This window comes from Pinus tabuliformis, chromosome 6 (assembly GCF_031772625.1).
Source record: "Pinus tabuliformis cultivar Carrire ecotype Pingquan chromosome 6, CPIR1, whole genome shotgun sequence".
NCBI lineage: Eukaryota > Viridiplantae > Streptophyta > Pinopsida > Pinales > Pinaceae > Pinus > Pinus tabuliformis.
The window spans coordinates 777,387,281-777,404,934 of record NC_142292.1 but is presented as its reverse complement, the minus strand read 5'-3'; the positions used below and the strand labels follow the sequence as shown (position 1 = coordinate 777,404,934).

The window sequence follows — 17,654 nt, the reverse complement described above, 5'->3', positions numbered from 1 at the left end:
TGTGGGGTATGAATTTGCCAGGTTGACTTTTTAAAGCATGGGCACATTCCTTTTTTATTGAACTTTGATTTTAAAATCCAGCCATATATGAATGTTGAGTGGATTGAGAGTTTGTTACATGATTTTGTTGTGTAATGGGTTTATAACCATAATGAGGGATTTAAAAAGAAGCTTCCGCATATAACAATGATGAGATTGCTAGACTTCGAGTCATATACGGGATGTTGAATTTGGGAATGCGTTTTTTATATGCATGAGAAGAGTAAAGATTCTGGGTTTGTAGGGTAGACTTGCATCAAGTGGTATCAGAGCTGGAATAGCTCTGTGTGGAGATTTAAGTTTTCAGTTAGATTAATTGCATGTGTTGAGATCAGATTTTGGAACTGATGAAGATTGCAGCGCAAATATGCAAGTGAAGTTGAGGAAGTGAAGCAAGATCAACAGGATCTTGAAGGTGAGTTGTCAGATGATATTTGACTCTGGTTTGAAAGTTGTTTGCAGAGTTCAGGTTGCAAGCAGATTGAAGAAAGTCTCAGCAGGAAGAAGCAGATCACAGTTGTAGAGCAGTGATAGAGGAGTCCAACAAAGGATTCTAAGTGAATGTGGCAGAACCTGAAGATTCAACAGAGGTTGAATAAAGTTGCAGATGAGAGAATCCTGAAGGAGCAGTGGAGAAATGCTCAAAAGGTTCCAGTAGGGGACCGGGTGATTACCAAAAGACCAGATCCGGAGGGAAGGATTGGTGAGGTAAGTGGCAGCAGGAGAGTTTGCTGTTGTAGAGGCTTGGTGCAACTCATGGGTGAGAAACTCATGGCGAGGAAGATGACTACTGAAAGTCATAAAGGAGAGAGCATAGGTTCAGAAAGAGGCCACAGTAGAAAGAGGGAGAAAGAAGATGCCAAGGTAAGTGGCATAAGACAGCAGTTGACTGATGAAGAGTATGAGAAAGAGAAAGCTGAGATAGCAGTGCATCTTGAGTTATTGATGGAGTTGTTACAAGAGAATATGAAAGACCAAAGACATGGTTGGACCATGAGAAAGAGGATGAAGTGGCAGAAGCTACACGCAAAGAGAGGAACGCTGATAAACATACAGTTGGCAGAAGAGCTAAGGAAGCTCGAGCAGATGTTGAGTTGTGGAGAACTCAGAGAGGCTGAGTTAAAAATGGATGTTTCCATTTGTGGCCCAGAACAGGGTGAAATTCTAGGTGAAGAGACCAAAGAGGAGGATCTCATGAACTATTGGGATAGTTCAAAAGCATCTGAAGATGTGTTGGCGAGAGAAGCAGATGAGGCTATGCAGTCTTGCAAATTTTCTCATAGTTTATGTATGTTTGCAGGATGTGCAAAAGATGGTGAGCAGTCTGATGGAACTGTCACAAAGGAAAATGAAACGTTTGAGGTAAAGCCTGGTAGGGAATTCCTTTCAGAAAAGGAAGGTAATGATTTATCACAACAGGAAGAAATCACAAATGAATTCTTGTTGGGAATAAGACAGAAATTCGAAGTTGTTATGGAACAGGAGAAACGTGGAAATGCCGAAGAAAAATTCCAAGGAGGTAAACAAATGTATTTGTTTAATGAAATTGTTGACGAAAGTTTTCGATGTAATGATGTTGAAACCAGGATAACTCAGGAAGATTGCCAGAGTGAAGGTAGTGATGAAGTGCTAAAAATATTTCAGAGGGAAATCGAGTTTTTGGAACGGTGGCTAAAGGAACCTGATGGAGGAGGAAAACCTGTAGAATCTGATCCAGGAGAAATTACAGTTACTATGCATGATAGAGATGAAATATTTTTAACATTTATGGAGTTGAATGAATGTCATAAATTTTCAAATAATGATGTAACTGTAGGTACAGAAAACGACATTAACAGATATGATGTCGAAATCAGAGGAATCGAGCAGAAGTTATTTGGCAGTGAGATGGAAGATCAGAATCCGCAAGGAAGTTGTGTCTGTAGGGACATTAAAGAAACTGTGAATCAGCAGGATGAAGACGAAAGCAACCAACAATTCGAAGCAAGATCTATTGAAGTCCAGAAAGTAAATGATGGGAGATTGATGCCTGAAGCATCAAAAGAGACCGAAAGGTCCTATTTCTTTAAAACTAACAATTTATTGGTGAATGCAGGTATTGTTGTCGGTGCTGAGAAACATTTGACTCAGTTGAGCAGTCAAATGAAGGAAGAATAAAAGGTCGAAGAGCCACCACAGTCTACTGAAAGTGAAGACGATGGAGGGGCCAAGACTGAAAAAAAGGGTCAAGAGGCCGCACAAAGGTGGGATTGAAGACTGGCAAAGGAGACAAAGTTGTTGAGGAAACCGCCGTGGCAGTTTTGGAAGAAAACCCCCGTTGCACTGATAGCAAGCATGGCGCCAGTAAAGATAAGAAGAAGAGATTGAGAAGCGACTCCTATAGGCTGCGTGGACCCATAACCCACAGGCCTGAAGATGGTTTTATTGGGGAAACTGGATTTTGGGTTCGCCCCAGAATTCGTTTTCAAGAAGAAAATTCTGTGGAGTTGGTTACTCAAAATGACGAGCTCCACATGTCAGGTAGTTCTATGTTTGAAACAAGTATGCCATTAAGCATTCCAATTTCTGCCGATGGTAATGATGGTGCTTTTGTAGTCCGCAAGAAGAAAAATAACAAAAATGTAAAAAGCAAACATAAGATTGATAAGCAGGGTATAAATGTCAGTTCTGTAGGGTCAACAGAACATGATATCGGTATGTCTACACAGAAAAATAGCATTGGTGGGGATTCAAAACATGGAGTAGAAAATGTAATTAGTAATTCCATCAAAGAAGTAAATAATGATGTTGATATGCAGAATGGAAAATCTGAATTTACTTCTGTAGGAGCTGGTGGGAACGATGTCAATGTAGTCCATGACACTTCGGGAGGCCAAGGAAGCATTATTGGAATAGATGATGCAAAGGGAAAACTTGAAAACTCTTTGGAGTTAAATCAACACACTGAAGTGTTGATAAAAGAAAAAAGTCCATAACAGCAAGTTGAAACTCTGTTGAAAGGAGACACACAGTGTAGATGTGTGAGACAAAGGAAGAAGCAGCTGGACAGCAGCAACCAGCTAGAGCAGGAAGGGAGAATTAATGAAGACGACCAGCAAGAAGATCGACTGGAAACAGAGACTGAGAACATAAAGAAATTGAGGTTGCAGCAGATCAGGAGGCAAAGGCTGGCAGCATCAGGAGAGGTGAACAATCAAATATTAAAAGATTTTCAGCAAGTTAAAAGAATTTGTCCAAATGGTCCTGATGCCACCCAAAAGTTTGAAGAGACCGAAACAGCGGTCAAAAAAATTAGATTTATTGAGACCATCTTAGTGAATGATCTGGTGAATCATTCGGTTGTTGAACCCATTGATTTTCATTCAATAAAGGTGGAGCGATAGCATGGAGTAGAAGGAGAAAATGTAACATTGGAATTTATAAAGATGGATGACTTCAAGAATCAGGAAAGTATACGCAGAAGCTGTGCATTTCAAATAGTATTGCAAGTAAAGGATTTGCTGGAGGCGATTTCTCCGAATGGAAAGCAATTCACTGTTTGTGATGACATCCATGGTCAGTATTATGACCTTTTTAACATCTTTGAGGTTAGTAGGCTTCCTTCGGAGGACAAACCTTATCTTTTTAATGATGATTTTGTTGACCGAGGCTTATTTTCAGTTGAAGTCGTACTTGTGCCATTTGTATTCAAGTATATGTGTCCAAGAGGAAATCATGGAAGCAGGAGTAAGAACCAGATTTATAGTTTTGAGGGCGAAGTCAAGTCCAAGTACAGCGGAAGTATGGTTGAGCTTTTCGTTGAAGCATTTTGTTGTTTACTTTTGGCTCATGTCCTCAAGGACAAGATTTTTGTTTTCCGTAATAGTCTTTTTAGCGTTGATGGCATAAGACTGGAAGATATCAAAGAAATTGTTCGATTCCGCGAGCCACCTGGAGAGGGCTTGATGTGTGGAATACTTTGTAGTGATCCACAACTCCATAAAGGGCATGGACCCAGCACACGGAATGTTGGTTTGTCTTTTGGAGAAGATGTGACCAAAAGGTTTTTCCAAGAAAACAATCTTGCGCAGGTGGTCAAGTCTCATGAAGTTAAAGAGGAAGATGAAATTGAACACAACGGCAAACTTATTACGGTGTTTTCAGCTCCAAACTATTGTGACCAGGGAAGGAAGACGAAGCAGGAAGCAGCTAACATGCAGCCTAAACGAAGGAGCAGAGCATATAGACAACTCCAAGACAAATTCTGGGATCCAGGAGGAATTTTTATCTTTCTTCTTTCCTTTTTGAAAGCACATGATCAGGAGATCATGAATGTTTTCAACCATGCGACTCTGATGCAGGAGCATCTAGAACGGGCCAGCAATGTGACGGGGTGGTCACATGTTGTGGCTAAATGCAAGACTTGAGGAAGGCTTAGTTGTTAAATTTGTGTTAATTTCAATAAGGGTAGGTAGTTAAAAGTGGTCTAGTTTAGTTAAATGTTGAGTTATAACTGAATAACTAATTCTTTCTTGTGTGGAAAGAAGTAGTTAGGTGTGACTGATGTATAATTTCTTTTTGGTAGAATAGAACAGGGAGAGAGGTAAGAGACATGGGTTTTCCTGTAAAACTATGAACAACTGAAAGGGCCATGGATTTTGAATATCTGGCCATGAACAAGAGGCTCTTTGTAATTGTTGTTTTTATCTCTGTAGAATTTGACTTTTCAGTCATATGCACGTTGTTGAATTCGATTTTGTATGAATATGATTGGTTTTAATAACCTTTGTGATATGATTCTGCACATGGAGTTAGTTCAGGAATGTACGCAGGAGTAACCTCTGAGTGAATCGGTTCTTAACAGTATATGTTTCATCTGTAAACTGTAAGTGTTTTTTTTCCCCTGCGTAGAATCGCTGCTGGTGTGAGTATAGTCAGTGGTTATACATTCGAAATTGGTGGTGTATCGGAGAATAGCACTGGTTAAAAAATATGTGACCGATCTTGTTATAAGCTGAACAAAATCGTTTTGGCAAAAGGAAATCGATGTGTAGGTGATAACCATCGATTGTTTGTTGTGTTGATTGATATGGGGTTTGGTTCTTTGCTGTGATAAATGAGTATGTATAGCCATCGATCGTTTGTGGATTGCTCGTTATGGAGTTTGACCATCAGTTTCCTCCATTCAAATGATTGTAGATGCAGTTGCCCAAACGTTGGAATAAACCAATGCGTAGAGCACAGGTCTGAAACAAAGGGCAGTGAGGTTTTAAAACCCAGTTTGATTGTCAAATCGAAGGCGTGGAACAGTGAAGGTCTTAGCTACTGAGTGATTCTGTGGTGAGTTTACAAAACTCTGTTTCGGTGCAGAGCCAGAGAGCATCCAATGGAGATGACGAGAAGCCAAAGGTCGATGTGTGGGGTACGAATTTGCCAGGTTGAATTTTTAAAGCATGGGCACATTCCTTTTTTATTGAAATTTGATTTTAAAATCCAGCCATATATGAACGTTGAGTGGATTGAGAGTTTGTTACATGATTTGGCTGTGCAATGGGTTTATAACCATAATGAGGGATTTAAAAAGAAGCTTCCGCATATAACAATGATGAGATTGCCAGACTTCGAGTCATAGACGGGATGTTGAATTTGGGAATGCATTTTTTATATGCATGAGAAGAGTAAAGATTCTGGGTTTGCAGGGTAGACCTGCATCAATTTTGCATCCAACGAATGATCCCACTTAAAATTTGAGTAAAATCGTAGGGAGAGAAGTTGAAAATACAAGTTGAAATGGTGAATCATCCTTCATGGTTGAAATGATCATCTTGAATCATATTGATTCTTATAAAGTTGATTTTGGTTGTACATTTTTATTTTAAGACCCATTTTTTACCTCAAAATTTCTCTAATGACTCTAGTAAATATGAAAGTGAGAGGAGAGATAGGAGGCAGTGTGTACTTGAACAAAGTCTCGCGTCACGGGTGTGTCTCTTGTTGTTGGGGGTCTAAACACTCCATTTAAATAATGTTTTCTCATCACTTAACCCCATAATGCATTTATGTTTCAGTGTTTAGATCTAATTTTCAATTTTCTCTAGAATATTGCCATGATTTTCATTTTATTTTAAATCCAATTGGAAGTTTTGGCAACAAGGCCATTCTTGACATAGATTAAATCCAATTGTTTCTCTTGAGGACAATTGATACCATCTAAATCTACACATTCAAATTTCACATTCTCAATCAAACTAGAAGATTGTAATATTGCAGCTTTAGATGGAGAGTTGCAAGTTCTTTCACTAAAAAATTAGATTTCTCCATTGTAATGGTCATTGAAATATATTGCATTCCCTTGTACAACATTTTGAGCCTAATGCATTAGTTGTTCAGATCCATCAAATTTCAGTAATCAAATGTGTAAGTGCAATTTTGCAGTATGAACATGGAAATCAGATTATATTCAGTAAATTCACTTGTTATAAGAAAAAATAATTTGAAAAATATCAATTGGAAAAAGTAGAAGATCGATTTGAGAGTAAACTTGTGTGACCCTTTAGTGGTGTTGAAATTTTACCTTGAATATTTGAGCTCATTTCCTTGAAACCTTTCGGGTTGGGTGTTTTATTTTTAAAGAAGAGTCAAGAACTGAAACTGGACTAGGTTGTTCTCTTTTCTCATGATTAACTTCTGAAGCTACAGATTTAGGATAATGCAAATGGTTTGGTGGTCTACAAGATGCTAGAGAGCCTGGTGGTTGTTGCTTTGATGGAATGTTCTAAAGAGAATCCAAAGCATTAGCTACTAGCATGACTCATGGGATAAAAAAGAAAGACCAGATATAAAGAATGCAAGAATAAAGTGCTTGCCGAGAATTCATGAGTTTATCTTTTCACATAGACAAAGTATTGTAGAAAGGGAAAAATTGATGAGCATTATACCTCAAATACATAAACAACATTATCATCCAATTTCAATGCATCACTTTGCACAAAATCAAAGAAGTAGAGCACTATCTTGTCAATTGAATAGAAAAATATTGGCACACATAAAATTGTTTAAGATAAGTGGAAAAAAGGCTAAAGCTTTCTCCTAAAAATATTTGTGATAACATTCTATCAGTGTGATTTATTGGATACATTCTCTAAAAAAGAAAAAGGAATGTAATTTTCAAGTGTCGTACAGCCATGTAATAAATTAAAAATGCAGGCTTAAAATTGTAAAAAGGTCGTTGAGATGCCCAACTGGAAAAAGGCTCTTTTGAATCATAAGGACAAAATAGTCATTTGCAAATTTAGTGACCTCTTGGTTTTGGACTATACAATGGATTACAAAGTTGTAACAAAGCTTTGATCATTATAATATAAATAAATGAATTCATTTTATTATTTATACTAACCATGCCATGAGTATCCATTCCATAAACTCTCCTTGACTCCAAATCCAAGAAATCAACTTACTTGAACTTGTTTCCATGAGAGTTAGCATGCACAAGTATCTAAAGCATTAAAATGTTGGAAAATCAGAAAGGCATAAAATTTATATTTATGTTGATAATTACTTGTGATATTCTTATGTTCTTATTAACTTTCTTGTGTTCTTCTTTTATCTTAGTTCATCAAACAATTACCAAAATCATAACACGAAGATCAAAGACACCAAATGTAAGCGAATAGCCAGGGAAAAACTCCTATCTAGGGGAAAACCCAATCAACAACTCTTCCTTCAATAGTTTCACGAGATGATCCAAGACTTATTGACACAGACTTCCTCTAACCACCAATTCAGCCCTTCCCTTCTTCTGCAGATGATAACCTTCTAGTTGCAACTTCGACCTAGATGCAACAACAAATCTTCGACCCATAAACTTAGACCTAGTAGCAGTGACAGAAATTTGACCCAGAAACTTCGACCTAGTAGCTGCACCAAAACTTCAATTTAGAAGCAGCACTTCGACCTTCCAGCAAATAGCCCAATTAATTCACACTTGTGAGACAGAGATGTCCCAAAAAATTCAATCTTGTCTTTTTCAGCAATTCTTCTTCTTATTTTGGTACTTCACACTTTTTTTGCTGCCTCTTCTTGGATATCGAACTTGTGTGAGTGATCCTACAAATGAATCGAACTACCCTTATTTATAGCCTCTTTTGGAGTGAGAATTACCCTCATGTAGACTAACTTGATCAGGTAAGGGCCAACTTGGTGTGGAGGTGACAAATGACTTATTTGACTCAATAATAATTCTTTGTGCATGATTCAAAAGCCCAAGAAGGGTCTCATTAAATGGAAAATGACTCTAATGAATTAATATAAAACCTAGAAGTCCTCAATGGGTAATTTGACCTAAAACATGATGACCCAAGCATGAAACCAATGCTTTAATAAGTCATAATAATAATAACAGAACTTTATTTTTCTTTCTCTTGATAAATATATTTCAAATACAATTTATGAAGATCGAACCTAGTTACATTCTTCAACGCTTCCTCTTAACTAGGGAGGTATTCATAATACATATACAAGTACATGGAAGATCTCAAAACACATGAACCATGATGAGTTTAGGCACACATGATGCCACGGACTAAATTCCTGACCAAGGTAATCTATTTGGGTGGGACTAAGATGGACTAAAGCTCTCAGCCTCTCTAAGTACCATCAGGCTTACTTTCTAACCATCAACCCAGGGAACTAGGTGTGTAATGCAAGTTCAAATCTCTATGACCAACGCCATCCTCCCTACTTTTGGAACTACACATCAACACACAGGTCGACCAGATGTCCTCCCAGGAAATCTGTATTACACACAAAGCCTCAACACATCAAATCTCTCTCGATCAAACAGATTGGTAACATCAAGCATGCTTCCAAAACTTCGAGAGATTTACCTGAACAATCACAACTCCAATCAGTACCAAACTTTCAAATACATAAGTAAACACAAACCTTTGAGGTCTATAGACATCTTGATGTTGCTTCACAATTTATCACAGTAAGACTTAGTGGCTTTCCAAACAAACCTTGGCAGAAGATTCCTCAATCATATAGCTTCCTTTCCTACTTCACATGAAACAACATATTCTACAACCGGATTCTGGTTTCTTCTTTCAACAGCACCTCAATATTCATTCTCCAATTTCTTCTTCAAGGTATCCATCATGACTATAATATGCCCTCCCTCTCAACTTGGGATATATACTCTTTATGTTATCCAGGATCCCTCTTAACTTAGGGAGATCAACTACTTTCTATGATATCATAGAATCTTTCATGGCTTCAACCATTCTTATCATATTCATCTTGATCATCATCATTCATATAATTTCCTTCATCATGCTTATTAATCAAATCAACTTTACTTACGAAGATTTTGAAGATTATGTACCTGCACAACTTAGATAGCAAGTACAACCAAATACATATATAGAAGCATGAACTTAACTATATTAGAATCATGGAAGTATTAGACTTTGGACATCAAATACCTAAACTTAGTTAGGTTCATAATCAGCAAGAGACACATACTTTTAAACCTCAACTTCTTGCTTGGGTTATGTTATAACCCCCATATCACATCATCAAAATATCAGTTTCATTATATCTAGGGCCTCAACATTTCTTCCAGAGATATGACATACTCTACATAATATATTGCAAACCCTAGAAGAAATTCAAACAAGTATAGCTCTACAATGCATCCAATAACTTTAGAATTCATATGTTAGACTTCTACTAGGATTTAATGCAAACCCTAGATTCCATCTTAAAGACACTAAGTCTTAGATGTCAACAAATAAATTTTAAAACCATGCACTGTACAATCTAAGGTTTCAATGATATGACCAACTTCTACTAGGGTTTGTTTTGAACCCTAGATTTTATCATCATATTGGAAACAATATTACCATATCCTAGAATACCAAACTTCTACTAGGGCTTAGTTACAAACCCTAGAACTTATGAACATCAACAATTAGGTTAACACATATGCATATCTAGGATTTCATAATCATGCACAACATATATTAGATAAACCCAAAATATCATTACATTTAAAGTCGTACATATAGCAATCTTGATTAGACTATGGTTTTGATCAAGTAGACAAACATACACCTAGGGTTTCATTCCCAGGAGCTTACTCTAGATATTATAAGGGTTTTGCTCATAAACCCTAATTTACCAAAACCTCAAGTTCTAGGAATACATTACCATCCAACCCTAAAGGACTAGTCTTTCCATAAAAATACCAAACCCCTAAACAAGACATTACCAAAACCCCAAACATCAAAAGAATAGTATTTTCTAGATTTCATTAGTAACCGTAAGTAGACTAGGGTTTTTCGCATTAGCATTAACATACCCTTCGGTTAGGATTTTACATAGAACCTTTAAGGGCTCCACAAACATGATGATTTTAATGAGACTAGATTCAATGTAATGATTAATCACCCAGATAAGAATCTTTATGATTCAAAGGTCCTAGACATAACACTTGTTAGTAATGTAAAGCTAATTTATTAGAATGAATTAATATACCTTTATCATGAATAGAACAAAGAATATGGTCTAAAACATGCCTTTAATTTGTTTTCTAGACAAACCTTATATGACATCAATTCCAATAGAACTTCTGTCATGCTTAGTTTTATGAGGTCATCTTCATAGCCCTTGAGCATATCACCAAGCTTTTCCTAAAAAAGGAAAATATGAAAGGAAATGTTATTAGCATCTAGTACAACCTCATTTAGATAAGAGAAGGAAACCAAATATAAAAAGGATAATACAAGGAATAAGATACTTATCTTTGAAAAATGGTGAGGGCTCCCTCTCAATCCAATCTCGAGGGATACATATAACTTTATCAAAACAATTCAAAAATGTTTTTCCAAAGCATGTTAAACCTATAATTACTAAAAATCAAAGTATAAAGGAAAACAATTCAAAAACTTAGAGTAGAGGGACTTAGTAGTATAAGTCCTTTATTTTTTATTCTATGGTCTTGTTCTTCTTTGGAGATCCTTCTTCGACAACATTTGCTTGACCCATGTTTCTCTTTTTATTCCTAGGATTATCAAGACAATCATTTCTACAATGACCCATCTTATGAAAATTGTAGCATTCTATCTTGGATAGGTCTACCTTCCTTCTAGACCCTTTAGACTTCTTGAAGGTTCCTTTGTTCTTGTAATGAGAGGAATAGGCATTTGAAATTTTCTCCTCTTCATTCTCTTTGTTTCTTACTAATGAAATTCTGACTTCTTCTTAACTACATGCATTCCATAATTATTCGAATGTAGGAGTTTCCTTCCAAGTATTGATACCTGATGAAAAGCAACTCCAAGATGTTGGTAATCCTAGAAGTGCAGTGATTACAAGCTCCTTTTCAGGTACTATCTCATTTATTGCCTGGAGTCCGTCTCTGATTATAGCTATCCTTACAAAGAAGGATGTCACAAGTGTCCTCCTTTGTCATCTTCATAGTTCTTAGTTCATTCTTAAGACTTGCAATTTGATCGAGATTCTTGATTGTAAATAATTCAGATAAGGCCTCGTACATCTCTTGAGTGGAATCTATGTTGGATATATATGGGATGAGTTTGTCCTTTATTACATCCACCATTAGGGTCATGGCCAATATATGTTTCTCTCAACTTTGTCTTTTCAGCATCACTTAATTCATTTGTGGGCTTCTTTACCTTTCCTTTAACTAGATCCAAGACTTTATTCTTCTCAAGGATGAGATCTATCCTCTTTTTCCATGCCCTGTAATTGGATGCTTCTTCTAATTTGTTTTCTCCCTTCATTGAATTAGATGTTGTTCTTGAAGATGGTAGGCTTGACTTCTTATATGATCCTTTTGATGAACCTTATTAAAACTTCTTAAAACTCCTTATTCTCCTCTCAATAGATCTTCAAAGTGCATTTTTTCCTTCTTCTTCACCTTACCTCTAATACCATGTTGGAAAATCAAAAAGGCAGAAATATTTTCTTTACCTTGATAATTACTTGTGATATTCTTATGTTCTTATTAACTTTCTTGTTGTATTTTTTTATCTTAGTTCATCAAGCAATTACCAAAATCATAACACGAAGATCAAAGACATTAGATGTAGGTGGACAACCAGGGAAAAAACCCTATCTAGGGGAAAACCCAGTCAACAACTCTTCCTTCAATAGTTTCACGAGATGATCCAAGACTTCTTGACACAGACTTCCTCCAACCACCAAGTCCGCTCTTCCCTTCTTCTGCAAATGATAACCTTCCAACAATAACTTCAACCTAGATGCAACAGTAGATCTTCAACCTAGAAATTTCGAACTAGTAGCAGCAGCAGAACTTCGACCTAGTAGTAGCAGCAAAACTTCGACTTAGAAGCAGCACTTCGACCTTCCAGCAAATAGCCCAGTGAATTCACACGTGTGAGAGAGAGATGTCCCAAAAACTTTGATCTTGTCTTTTTCAGTAATTCTCCTTCTTATATTGGCACTTCGCACTTTTTATGTTACCTCTTCATGGATATCGAACTTGTGTGAGTGATCCTTCAAATGAATCGAAATGCCCTTATTTATAGCATCTTTTGGAGTTCGAATTAAACTCATGTAAGCTGACTTGATCAGGTAAGGGCCGACTTTGTGTGGAGGTGGAAAATGACTTATTTGACTCAATAGTAATTCTTTTTATATGATTCAAAGCCCAATAAGGGTCTCATTAAATGGACAATGACTCTAATGACTTAATATAAAACCTAGAATTTTTTAACGGGGACTTTGACCTAAAACATGATGACTCAAGCATGAAACCCATGCTTTAATAAGTCATAATAATAAGAATAATAATTTCTTTTTATTTCTCTAGATAAATATATTTCAAATACAGTTTATGAAGACCGGACCTAGTTACATTCTTCAACACAAACAACATGGTATAAATAAGATGAAGAGGAGAAAGAGAAGAGAAATGAAACCTAAGAAGAGAGAGTGGTGGTCATTTTAATAAAGAGGATATTGTGTAGTATCTCCAAGCTTTTTTTCTTTATATTTGATATATAGCTTAAGTCTGTCATGTATCCCTGAGATGTGATTTCCAATCTTGATTAACACTAGATTTTTGTCTCCTATTGACAACGAATATATATTTGATCAATATTTTAGAATGTTTACATATAGTTTTCTAAATTTCTTACCTTCCAGAGTGTTCTTATAACTAAAATTAAAAAATATTAAGATGAACTTGAAGATAAACATGTCATTTCACATGAATGCTCATGACGCATATGGAACAAATAATGACACTATATGTACAATCTTACGAAAACAATATTCCTTTACTCACCAAATCACGTCTAAAGTAAAATACATATCTTGCCTACTTGTCATCGAAAAGATTCAAGGTAGTTGACATCAAAACTTCAAAAGAACAAAATTTTTCCATGCATAACCATAACTCATAAAATGTAAAGCAAAAGGAATTATCAAGGCATATGCTACGGTCAAAAAAAATCATAATATATTTTCGATATGGTTCATGAATATACAAATTTCAGCAAGAACATCTATAAGCTATTAGGAATCACTTATAAGAGCAAACCTGATTTATATATATGCATGATTATTTCAATACATGCATTACAAAGATGTTATACTCTATGAATATATCACATCTGTGACCTCATCACATGCTATGAAAGTCTAGGCCAAAAATGGACTATAAACATAAACACAAGGCATGTATACAAAATATTTGTGATATTCAATACTTGATTAACATGTAGATTTAGAAGCAATTGTATGTTTAGAATTAGTACCATCATGTATGACACTTTTGACAAAGAGCTCCTATTTGAAGCACACAAATGGACCAAATGATCAATAGTCCATGAGTCCACTAAAAGAATAGAACATAGAATCCTAGAACAAGGAATAATATTTTGTTTGAAATAAATGAAGGTCAATGTAAAAAATAATTCTAGGTACTAAAAATAGAGAGATCTAGCTCATTTGTAGCTTCATGTAGCTCAGACAAGACTATAAGTTCCATGACTAATTAGCTATAAAAATGCAAGAAAATTTGTCATGGAATACATGGTAATGTAGTAATGATAATAGAGTCTATAATGAGAAACAACTCAAGTTGTAATTGCATATATTAGTAATGGGACAAAAAAAAAAAAAAAACTAATTGTACAAAAAAACTCATCAACAAATCGATACAACTTGAACAATGTCAAAGCAATAGGAAAATAATTTTTAGGAAGATTTAATATCTGGGAAAAAAATAACACAAGTGTCTCAATTGTCCTGCAAAGCCTTCTTTCTGAATGCAGAAGTGCACTTCATTCAGTATATTCAGAAATCAAAAAATGTGCATACATCTAGTTATCCATTTTGTTATTTTACCCAAGGTAGCTTCACAATTTGCAACAAATGCAAATTCAGGTAAGTATTGCAACAAAGAAAAGCATAAATTTGACATACATTACTATGGTATAATAAGTTTTTTGGAGTTATATTGTGTTGTTGTGCAACTAAGATCCTATGGTCTAATTAACAAAATGATGTCAGAGCCAAAAAGAATTTTCTATGTATCTGAATTCTCATATTGCATATTGTCCATTTGATTTTTTGTTTTCATTTGCAAAAGGAAAGATGTTTGATTCAAAAGTTCAAAAAAAAAAAACCAATCATCAAAGAACATTCTTTGACAGTAGACATTTCAACAAATACCAATAATGTAATATTGAACATAATGTTCTTGTATATTATAATTCAAGAGCCTATAAGAAAAACAGAGGTATACATTATTGTCTCTATAGAAATTTATAAATTATGAGTCAGGGAAATGTATAAGAGAAAAATGCAAAGAGGACAAATATCTTAACTGTCAAAATCTATATGTTTGATACACACAAGAGGTAGTTTTTTGTCGATCACAGTTCTTTGATTTCAGTAATAATGTTGTTAATTTTTAAAGTGAAAAAGACTCAAATACAAAGTTTTATTCGAAGGAAAATTGCAGATGATATGTTATGCATTTATTACTGGAAACTTGTTTCAACAATAACTGGGCAATGTTTTGTTAACTGTGGCATTTGAAACATTCAATCAATTTTGCAATCATTTGTTTCCAATGTGCATTCAACATTGTGTTCATAACTAAATATTGCGTTATCGTTACAGAGTGTGCATTTAGTTGTGGTTGGTTGAACAAGTAGTTTGCATTTGTTGCAAATTTGTTAGAAAGGAGGAAAGAAAATTGTTTTTGTTAGTTTGGAATATGTTTGGTGTGAGATGCAATATTTTGTATACCGGAGGAAAATTATTGTTAATAGAACAAACAAATAACTTGGAAAGATACTTGTGTTCTTGATTTGACAAAAGATAATAGATGTGCTTTTGCAAACTCGTCATTCAAAGGATCGGAAAAAGTTTTTGATCTAGAGTGCAGTGGTGAATTGCATTTTACATCATTTCTCACAATGTTTTTGAACAAGTAGATTGGAGTGCTCTTCGATGCCATTTCATGTTGTATTTTGGTAAAATTCTCTATGTGACTGTCATTCAGCTGTAGCTACAGTGAATCGGAGAACATAGTTTTTGTTGGGCAATTTGTACAAGAAATGTTGAATTATAGTTACCAATCAAACAAGAAAATTACCTAGTACCCATTTTTTTGAGGTAGCAAAAAATCACCTGATTTTGAAAAATGGGGATTCAAAATGCACCTTTTTTTTGGAGCATATTTTTGGCACTTTAAATTTTTTTATTTATCAAGTATGAACAATTTTTTTAAATGTTAGTGATTTTTATGCTGATTTTGAAAAGTGTTGATGCAGCATCAACACATTTTTTTAAAGGGCTAATTTTTGACACTTTAAATTTTGTATGTATCAAGTGTGAACATTTTTTTTTGTTAGTGATTTTCATCTTGATTTTGAAAAGTGTTGATGAGCATCAACCCTTTTTGTTTAGAGAGCTTATTTTTAACACTTTAAATTTTCTAATGAATTAAGTGTGGATAATTTTTTTAAAATGTTGGTACTTATTAAAGCATGGGTTTCATTATTAGGCCAATTGTTTTTTTAGGTCAAAACCTTCATTGAAGCCTTCTAGGGTTTATGTTAAGTATCATTGTCCATGTCATAATGTAAAAGACCCTTCTTGGGCTCTATTTTTCAAGAAAGAGATTTATTTTAATAAATTAGCTCTTATAGGCCTCAAACTGGACAAGTTGGCCTAACTAAGGGGCAGAAACTCCTATATAAGGCACTCACTCATCAAATTCGATCTGAAACTTTTGGGGCTAGAAAAAGTGTGAAATTCAAGGGAAGAAGAAGAAAGGGAAGGAGATCTCCATCAAGCATGAGAAGTCGAAATTATCTCTCTCTCTCTCTCGTGTGAAGTTTTTGAGCTGTTGGAGGGCCCAAAACTGGGCCGAAATTCTAGAACTGTCGGAGGCCGAAATTCTAGGTTGTTGTTGGGTTGTAGTTGTTGGACAAGAAGCGTTTACTGAAAGTTGTTGAATCATATTGGAACGCTGACTTGGTGGAGGAGGAAGGTCTTTGGGTCTAGGTTCTTGGTCTATCTCAACTTGAATTTGCTCGGAGAAGAGTTTGATTGGGTTTTCCCCTATAGAGGGATTTTAGCCCTGACAGTGTGCCTACATTTGGTGTCTTTGATCCACATGGTTTGTTTTTGGTAATTTCTTGATGAAACAAAGATAAAAGAAGAATATAAGAAAGTTAATAAGAACTCAAAGATATCACAAGTAATTATCAAAATCAAAAAATATTTCTATCTTTTTTATTTTCTAACACACAATTGGATATTTTTTGGGTGCATGCTCTAAAGCAAACTTGATAAAATAAATTATATCTTTAATGCTTGTATTTGGTGCAATGTATATATTTTCAAGTGTAATGGCATGTTCTTCAAGATGAAAAGTTGCAATTATTGATTCAATATGGCCTGTTGTATAAGTGTGTTGATTGTCAACAACAATAATTTTTGTATAGTATGGAAGAATCCCATGTAAGTGCAATAAATGTATGTAGTGATATTTCTTTGCAAACATTGGATTTGATGGAGATAATTTTGTTCTTGTTTCTTGAAAACAAAGGATATTAGCATTCAGTAGATCATAGTTAGCAATGATATCCTCAAAATGCAATGAGAAGTTGTGTGTGTTTAATGAACATATTGTCAAACATTCATTTGTTTTAGTTGAATGTAAGCTATATTCACGCTAATAAGAAGCACTTTCTCTAAGTCTTTGTAACTCAACAATGACTTTGTCATTAAGAGAAAAGTTTATATGTTCTAATTTGTTTAGCAAATACAAGGATTTAATATCTTTGACACGTGATAGTGCAGTGTAAACAAGTCCATGTTGCCTAACCCCTCTTGGGTCAAAATCTAGTCTATCTATTATCAAGCCCTATAATCAATGTATGGTTCGTGTACATGCCAACTAGATAGGGAATTATTTTCTTGTGAAACTATTTTTGTTGTTTGATTCATTGTGCCTACAAACTCTGGTAATAAGTGTCCAATTAGACATTATTCCATCTTTGAACAAGTGGACCATTATTTTCGCTAAATAGTGTCAACAGATGGATCAGCAAATTCAATTCAAATTG

The 17,654-nt window shown here is 35.0% G+C and overlaps 1 pseudogene; it reads left to right on the top strand.

The window, feature by feature from the left end:
* Window positions 1–3,464: 3,464 nt before the first annotated feature.
* On the top strand, window positions 3,465–5,460 carry LOC149261035 (serine/threonine-protein phosphatase 5 pseudogene; annotated as a pseudogene).
* The last annotated feature ends 12,194 nt before the right edge of the window (window positions 5,461–17,654 follow it).